This window comes from Chamaea fasciata, unplaced genomic scaffold (genome assembly GCF_029207755.1).
Source record: "Chamaea fasciata isolate MVZ Bird 193981 ecotype frontalis unplaced genomic scaffold, bChaFas1.0.hap1 SCAF_33, whole genome shotgun sequence".
Lineage (NCBI taxonomy): Eukaryota > Metazoa > Chordata > Aves > Passeriformes > Sylviidae > Chamaea > Chamaea fasciata.
This window is the reverse complement of record NW_027094118.1, coordinates 3,022,529-3,030,026: the sequence shown is the minus strand read 5'-3', so window position 1 is coordinate 3,030,026 and position 7,498 is coordinate 3,022,529.

The following is a 7,498-nucleotide window of genomic DNA, read 5'->3' as shown; positions in this document are numbered from 1 at the left end:
TATTGAGGTGTATAGTCCTGTGTAAAAAAATCCCAAGCATTAAAACCTGAAGCAAAATCGCCCAAGTCACGAGTAGATATCGAAGATAGAAGGCAATTAATATTTGGGAGAGCTAGTGAATGCAGCACGATGAGCGTGACAAAATGTCCTGGGAGTTGGGTGTGTGTAAGAGCCAAATCTGTGCCATTGGTTTATACTCCGAGTTTTCTGGATGAACTGGAAAGAAAGGCAGTATTGTTGTTGGGACGTGTAAATTGCTGTATTATTTCATTTCTCTCCAAGGGAAAACTTGTCTCTTCAGGAATTTCCCATCCAGTATTTACAGCTGATTCTATCACTTCTGACTAAAGTTACTTTTCAAATTGTCTTCTTAGTAAATCTTTTTTAAAAAGTTGACTTTTTGCTAGAGTAGTTCAAAATGTAATGCTGTTTTGTGTGGTCCAAGATAGTTCTGCTTGTTCTAGAAATTGTTTCATTTCCAAGGAAAACTTGTTGTAGGAGAATTTGAGTGAAATGATTATTTCAAGCTACTTGTCACAAGAGGAACTAGCTAGAGATTAACCTGTTGGAGCAGGACTTTTTTTTCTCTCAACTTCCATTTAGACTTCAATTGTATTATCCCTTTTTTTGGCATGAGTTTGTTTTCTTGTGTGCTTGCAGATAATAGTGACATCTGACTTCTCTCAAGACGCTTAACCTGCTGTGTTAGAAGGAAAGAGAAATCTCTCCTGTTTCCATCAATCTTGTATGGCTGATGAAGAAAAAACAGTGGCTATGCTATATTAGGGGGATGTATTTTTGTTCTGCTGTTTTGTTGTTGGACTCGTGTCCGTGTTGCAATGTAGTTGTGAAAGAAAGATATATTTATCCCTCAAATAAATAACTTTTAATATGCTGAAGGAAAAGTGAATTCTCATGCTAGGTCATATCTGTTTACCAGGGATAATTTGGTTGGTAGAAATCCTGAAGGCTGATTATGTGGCTCCTCTAACTGCCAGTGGGTTTCTGGACCTTGTCCTGTGAACAAGGTAAAGCTGAGGATGCCCTGGTATATCTGAAATGCCACTGAAACTTAACAGGCTTCAGTCACAGCATTTAGGAGTTGAAGGGAGTTACTTCTTTCCTAAAATGCCCTGTTCCATTTTACAAGTGGCACAAAGCATGAGCGAGGCCAGGTCTGCTAAAAAACCACCATACTTAAAACTCTAGCAAGTCCAAGTTCCTTTGCAAGTGAAGTTCTTGTATGTGGTACCAAGACCTGCATTTACGTGCTTAGAAAAAATCCTTTTTTAAAATTTATTTTTCTGTGTTTAGAAACTACCCTTGTTTTGCCACCCTAGTCAACGTAGAAGAGTGTTTTGTGGGCTAGGTGATTTTGTTATCAAAATCTCATGTTATTGTTTTAAATGTGTTGTATTGAACAAAATGAAGCACCTGGCTTTCAGCAGTGATTTAAATAACAATTAGTATATATAAAGAACATTCCTTAAAATGTCTCCCTGAAAGTAGATGCTCATAAATATTGAGGGAGACCTTACACCCTTTGTGATTAAGCGGTGCTGAAATTATTTCAAAAACTAAAGTTTTGAAATGCTGCTGTAATTAATGATTAATAGGGAGCTTAAATTCAGCTAAGTACCTGCCTGAGAAGTGCCAGTGCTGCTTGGTTTTCTGTGTTTGCCTCTCCTAGCAATGCTTTTTGTGTTCACGTCGAAAGTGGAGGTAAACAGTTTACAGATAAAATGGAGCCTCCTCCATAAAACTGCAGCACTGGGGAGATGTCAGGATACATCCAGGTTGGAAACAAGCCCTTGACTGTTAACAGGAACAAACAAAGTGTGTGACCCATGCCGTGCAGCTGGCAAGGGGGCTCGGAGACTGTTCAGTGATTCTCCCAGCCCCGGTAGCTCTGGCAGCAGGGCTGCAGCACATTGTTGGTGTGGATTTCCTGCAGGGCCATGTTTCTGTTGGAGGCGGTGCACAGGCTGCTGTGTGGACATCAAATTATTCTATTGGTTTGAGGATTAATGAGGTTAAATTAGCTCAGTCGCTGACTGCACGTTTTGTTGAGGTTCAAGCTGTCCAGGCTGCTGCAGTTAATAGGAGCAGCCCAGAATGCTGCCGGTTAAATGTGAGTTACTCATCAGGGATCCAGAGTTCATTATTGGAAGGAATAGGACAACTTTACTCCTGAAGAAGTTCAACTGGTTGGGAATACTCTTCCCTGTGTTGTTTGAGAGGCAGAACTGGAGAGAGCATCATTGATCAGCAGCACAGCAGGACACCTTGACGATAGGTTTAGGGTGGATGTATTGCTCTCTTTATACCTGTTGTACAGATAGAAGTATTGGTGATAAACTAAACTCCTTTGGGCCTTTGATTTGCATAAAAATGATGTCCCGTTCACTAATGAAAAAATTATTTGTAGCTAGAGGGAAATGAAGAGCTTGGAATGAGTATCTCTGCTTAAAAACCAAACCAAGGTAAAGGCAGCCAACTGAAGTGTCTGTCGGAAGAGTTGGGCCCTGTTTGGGAACACCTGGAAGAGACGTTCTTTTTGTCTTCATCTTCTTCCCTTTCTTTTCAGAAATACTACTTTTAGAGCTGTCCTGATAATACTTCCTAAGCCTAAGTGCATTATATAACACATGGCATAAGTGATGAGGACATAGGCCATGGAGCTGGTTCAATATTAAGGAGAGATTCTTGAATATACCACATTGGGCAATTCTTTCCATTTCTGGATCCTTGGCTTCTGTTGAATGGCAGTGCTACAATTGAGTGCAGTTATGTGGGATATGTCAAATAGAAACTTTGACTCTGTATCACTCAATTAGGAAGCCAGAATAATACTGTGTTTTAGACTCTGTAAGCTTTCCTAAGCATTAGTTTGGTTGGCCCTGGGTGCTTGCTATGGTTTTTTAACAACAATTTGCCTTCTTTTTTTTGAAGTTCAAAGACTCTCCATGGTTTGTTTGTGGGTTTTTTGTTTGTTTGTTTTAAATTTTTTATTGTAGTTTATTTGCTTTCCCATTTCTGTGCCTATTAAAACATACTGAGAAGCTGCTGAAGAGCTTAGTGATCCATCAGGACAGTTGGTGCGGTCAGTGACAACAAAGCCATCACCTTTGCAGGTCAGACAGTTTGGAGAAGTGAGTTCAGGAAGCAACCTTGAACACAAATTGTCCTCCTTATGAAAATGATGTTAGTGAGGCTGATGGGGCTGACAGGCAAAGTCTGCTGGAGGCTTTTTTTCAGGTGTTGTCCCTTTGTCACTTTTTAATTGATGCTCACGTGGGAGATGCTGTTAGTTATGTCTAACTCTTCAAATGGGTTGGCAAGGTCTTCCTTTACTAAGTCTTTGTGATCTCTTCTCTCACCTGTTTTACCTCATCAGTCCAGAGTGCTTCTGGACCAGAAAGCAGATATCCCATAGAACGGATGTACAAAAGGAGCTGACTAGAGGTTTTCTGGTGAAACAGGATTTATCTGGAGTGGGGAAATGTGATTTCATAAAAATGGGAGCTTGTTTTGTAGACTTCATTTCAGTGAAACTTTAAAGAGGGCAACCCTGCCACTCTCCCAGTTCCAGACTGTCAAATGTAGGAGGAGGGAAAGGGGAAGAGATCAAATCTTACATGTCATGCTTCTAGTTAATGCTCTGGCCTATTAAACCAGACTCTTGCATATTTCCTGGGGGTACATGAGAAGCAACCTAAAAACTCTGCACTCCTTTGGGAATAGTGGCCTTTCTGTGACTCGTGTAACAACTTCTGATCCTCCTGAATTTCATTCCGTGTGAATGAGGGCAAGATAAAATCTCGGGCAAAAACTTATGGAATGTTGGAACAGCTCTGTTAAAAGCTCAGTAATAAAAAGTAATAAAACCTTGGGAGCTTTAGTTACAGGTTTTCAAAAGTTGCTTAACACTGTTATATTTTAATTTATATTGACTTGGAAGGAAATGTTTTCTGAATAAAATTTAGCATGTTCTTAATATTTGCAAAAGTCTGTTGGCCTTCGTAGCCACGAGGGCACAATGCTGGATCATGTTCAGCTGCTGTAACAAGCACCCCCAGGTGCCTTTTTGACTGGGCACTGTCCAGCAATTCTGCACTCTTCCCGTAGCACTCCAGGAGGTTTTTGGGAAAAAAAAAGAAAAAAGGAAAAAAAAAAAGAGGAGGAAAAAAAAAGAAAAACAAACAAACAAAAAACCACTGGCCCATGCAGCAACCCACTTGGATGTGTCTGCAGTCCTGGAAGCTTGAGTACCCTTTTTTCTCCTATGAATACACCTTGAGCTTGTTTGGGAGTGGTCTCACTTCCATGTATCTGCAGACCTTGAAGCTTCACTACCCATTCTTCTCAAAAAAAATTGGACCTTGAGCTTGTTTGGGGGTGGTCTCACTTCCATGTGTCTGCAGTCCTGAAGGTTTGACTACCCTTTTTTCTCCTACAAATGGACCTTGAGCTTCTTTTTGGCAGTCTAACTTCCATTTGTCTGCAGTCCTGGAAGCTTGACCACCCTTTTTTCTCTAAAAATTGCACCTTCAGTCTCTTAGATGGGTGGCATTTTCATGTGTCTGCTGTCAACAAGCTTATGGTCAATTTACAAATGAAAACATGGTAGTCAAGTTTCCAGGACTGCAGACAGAGAAAAGTGACACCCCTCCAAAAAAAGCTCAACGTCCATTTGTATGAGAAAAAAGGGTAGTCCAGCTTCCAGGACTGCAGACACATGGAGGTGAGACCACCCCCAAACAAGCTCAAGATCCAATTTTTGGAGAAAAAAAGGGTAGTCAAGCTTCCAGGGCTGCAGACACATGGAAGTGAGACCCCCCCCAAACAAGCTCAAGGTCCAATTTTTGGAGAAAAAAAAGGATAGTCAAACCTCCTGGACTGCAGACACATCAAAGTGAGAACGCCCTGGAAGTTTTGCTACCTGTTTTTCTCCTACAAATGGACCTTGAGCTTGTTTTTGGGGATCTCACTTCCATGTGCCTGCAGTCCTGGAAGCTTGTCTACCCATTTTTCTCCTACAAATGGACCTTCAGCCTGTTTGGGGGTGGTCTCACCTCCATGTGTCTGCAGTCCTGGAAGGTTGACTACCCTTTTTTATCCGACAAAAGGACTTTGTGTTTGTTTTTGGGGGTCTCACTTCCATGTGTCTACAGTCCTGGAAGCTTGACTTCCCTTTTTTTTTATTATAAATGGACCTTGAGCTTGTTAGGGTTTTATGGGGAATAAAATCTCGAAATAGAAGATTCTTATAAAGTGTCTACTCAAGTAATCACTGTGTTCCGTGTTGTAAATGTTTGTATGAATCGTTAATGCCGCGTCACACCTGTACCCTTGTTAATGCTCGTAGTTGCTCATGCCCCGTTCCGTAGGGGCGTAAGTTACTGTTCCACGTTTACTAGGTTAAAGACTTATTTAAAGACTTATTCATTTGTATCCGTTATTGTTCCCAGTTTGCATGTGAATAAGTTCATTTGTGTACCTTTTCTGCTCTCCCTCACCCCCCATTTCGTACCGGTGTCCATTTTGAAACTGTCTCCTTCCCGTGGGGCCGTGCTCCCGCTGCTCCCCTCACAGCCCTGATGGCGACACGCAAACCAGAGAACTCCCTGGGACTGCAGTGCCCACAGGAAGTGGAGTGGACACCTAAAAACCCCTCGGGCCGGTGAGCCATTAGCCAGACAGGACTCCAAACTACCCCAGTGAGCAGGGAGAGCATGGGGCTGCTTGCTGGGGCTCCGTGTCTTGTCGCCATAAGTCAGATAGTGCCCTCTCTGCGTGACTGCCCTCGGCTTGTCAACGAGCCTGTGCTTTCCTGCGGCTCTCGTGGGGACGCAAGCCCCGGCTCTGTCGGGCACCTGGCAAAGCTGTTTCACCTCCTCGTCCTCATCGCTCCAGGGAGCAGTGGCGGTGTGTGTGACCCCTTGGGTTCCCCGCCCAAAGCTGTCCTAATACAGGCATTTAAAGGGAGATTTGTCTCCTGGCCCACTCATAACAGGTGTGGTCTCACTTTGATGTGTCTGCAGTCCTGGAAGCTTGACTAATCTTTTTTCTGCCTCATTTGAACCTTGAGGTTGTTTCATGGTGGTCTCACTTTCATGTGTCTGCAGTTCTAGAATGTCGGCTACCCTTTTTTCTCGGAGAATTAAACTTTGAGCTTGTTGGGGGGTGGTCCCACTTTGATATATCTGCTGTCTAGGTAGCTTGACTGCCCTTTTTTCTCCTACATTTGGACCCTGAGCTTGTTTGTTGGCATCTCACTTTCATGTGTCTCCGTTCCTGGAAGCTTGACCACCTGATACTCTCCTGCAGATTAAACTGGAATTGGTTTGGGGTGGTCTCACTAATGTATGTCTGCAGTCATGGTGGTTTGAGTACCCTTTTTTCTCCAAAAACTGGATCTTGAGCTTGTTTAGGGGCTCTCCCTTTCATGTGTCTGCAATCCTGGAAGATAGACTACCCGTTTTTCTCTTAGAAATTAGTTTTGAGCTTGTTTGGGGGTGGTCTCACTTCCATGTGTCCTGCAGTCCTGGAAGCTGGACTACTCATGTTCTCTTCCAAATCCACCTGGGCCTCGTTGGCTGCTGTATTTGGGGAGTGCAGGCACCATGTACTGTTGACACATGGATGGTTTCGTCTGCTCAGGGGGGTTGTTCTCTGCGAGCAAACAGCTTTAGGATGGATGCCCTCAGACTTGGTGTTGTATGGGGCACTCATCTAGCCTTCCAAATCAGTTCAATCGACCGTGGAGGTCAGTGAGGTGATGGATTTTTCAGCCAGACCGCCCTCACGTTCCACTTGGAATAGTGACCCTTGTTTCTGTAATACAGAAAAGCAAGGTTATGTCATTTGTGGCTGTCCTTGTTTTAGCATGTAAATATCATTACATTTGAAGCTTGTGTTGTACAAAGTTTTACTCTTCACTCCTGGCAGAGGCCTTCTACGTTTTATGTACAAAGTTCTTGCCATGTTTACATTTCATGCCCTGTGTATAGTGTCACTCGTATGTTGGGATGCAGAATAAGGTTTGAAATTGCCTACAGTTCTGATGTTATACATGCACAGTGTGTTTCTGCTGATTGTCAGTGATGGGCTGTGGAAAATTTTGCCCTCTTGACTGTGCTTGTAGCCAAGAACTTGACTCTCTACTCAACAAAGAAGGTTAAGGCCTTCATGTTTTAGACTGTAAGGAGAGGAATGAGGTGGAAAAAACCATCAAAGCTATCACAAGTATATTTAGAAATAACGAACTCTGATTTCATTTTGCTCTTGGAATAAGTCTGCTACACCTAATGACAAGTGGGTTTTCTGGAGATTCTGAAATGTGGTGACAGGAAGCTTCTCTGCGTTATATCTTGGGCATAAAGGGTCCTCATGCATGCTAGACTGGGGAGAGAGAAAGCAGCAAGAGCCTGACAAGACAAGGTGGTAGGAAAAAGGAGTGGGCAGAACTGGCACAAACCAAATAGGAGTTTAGCAG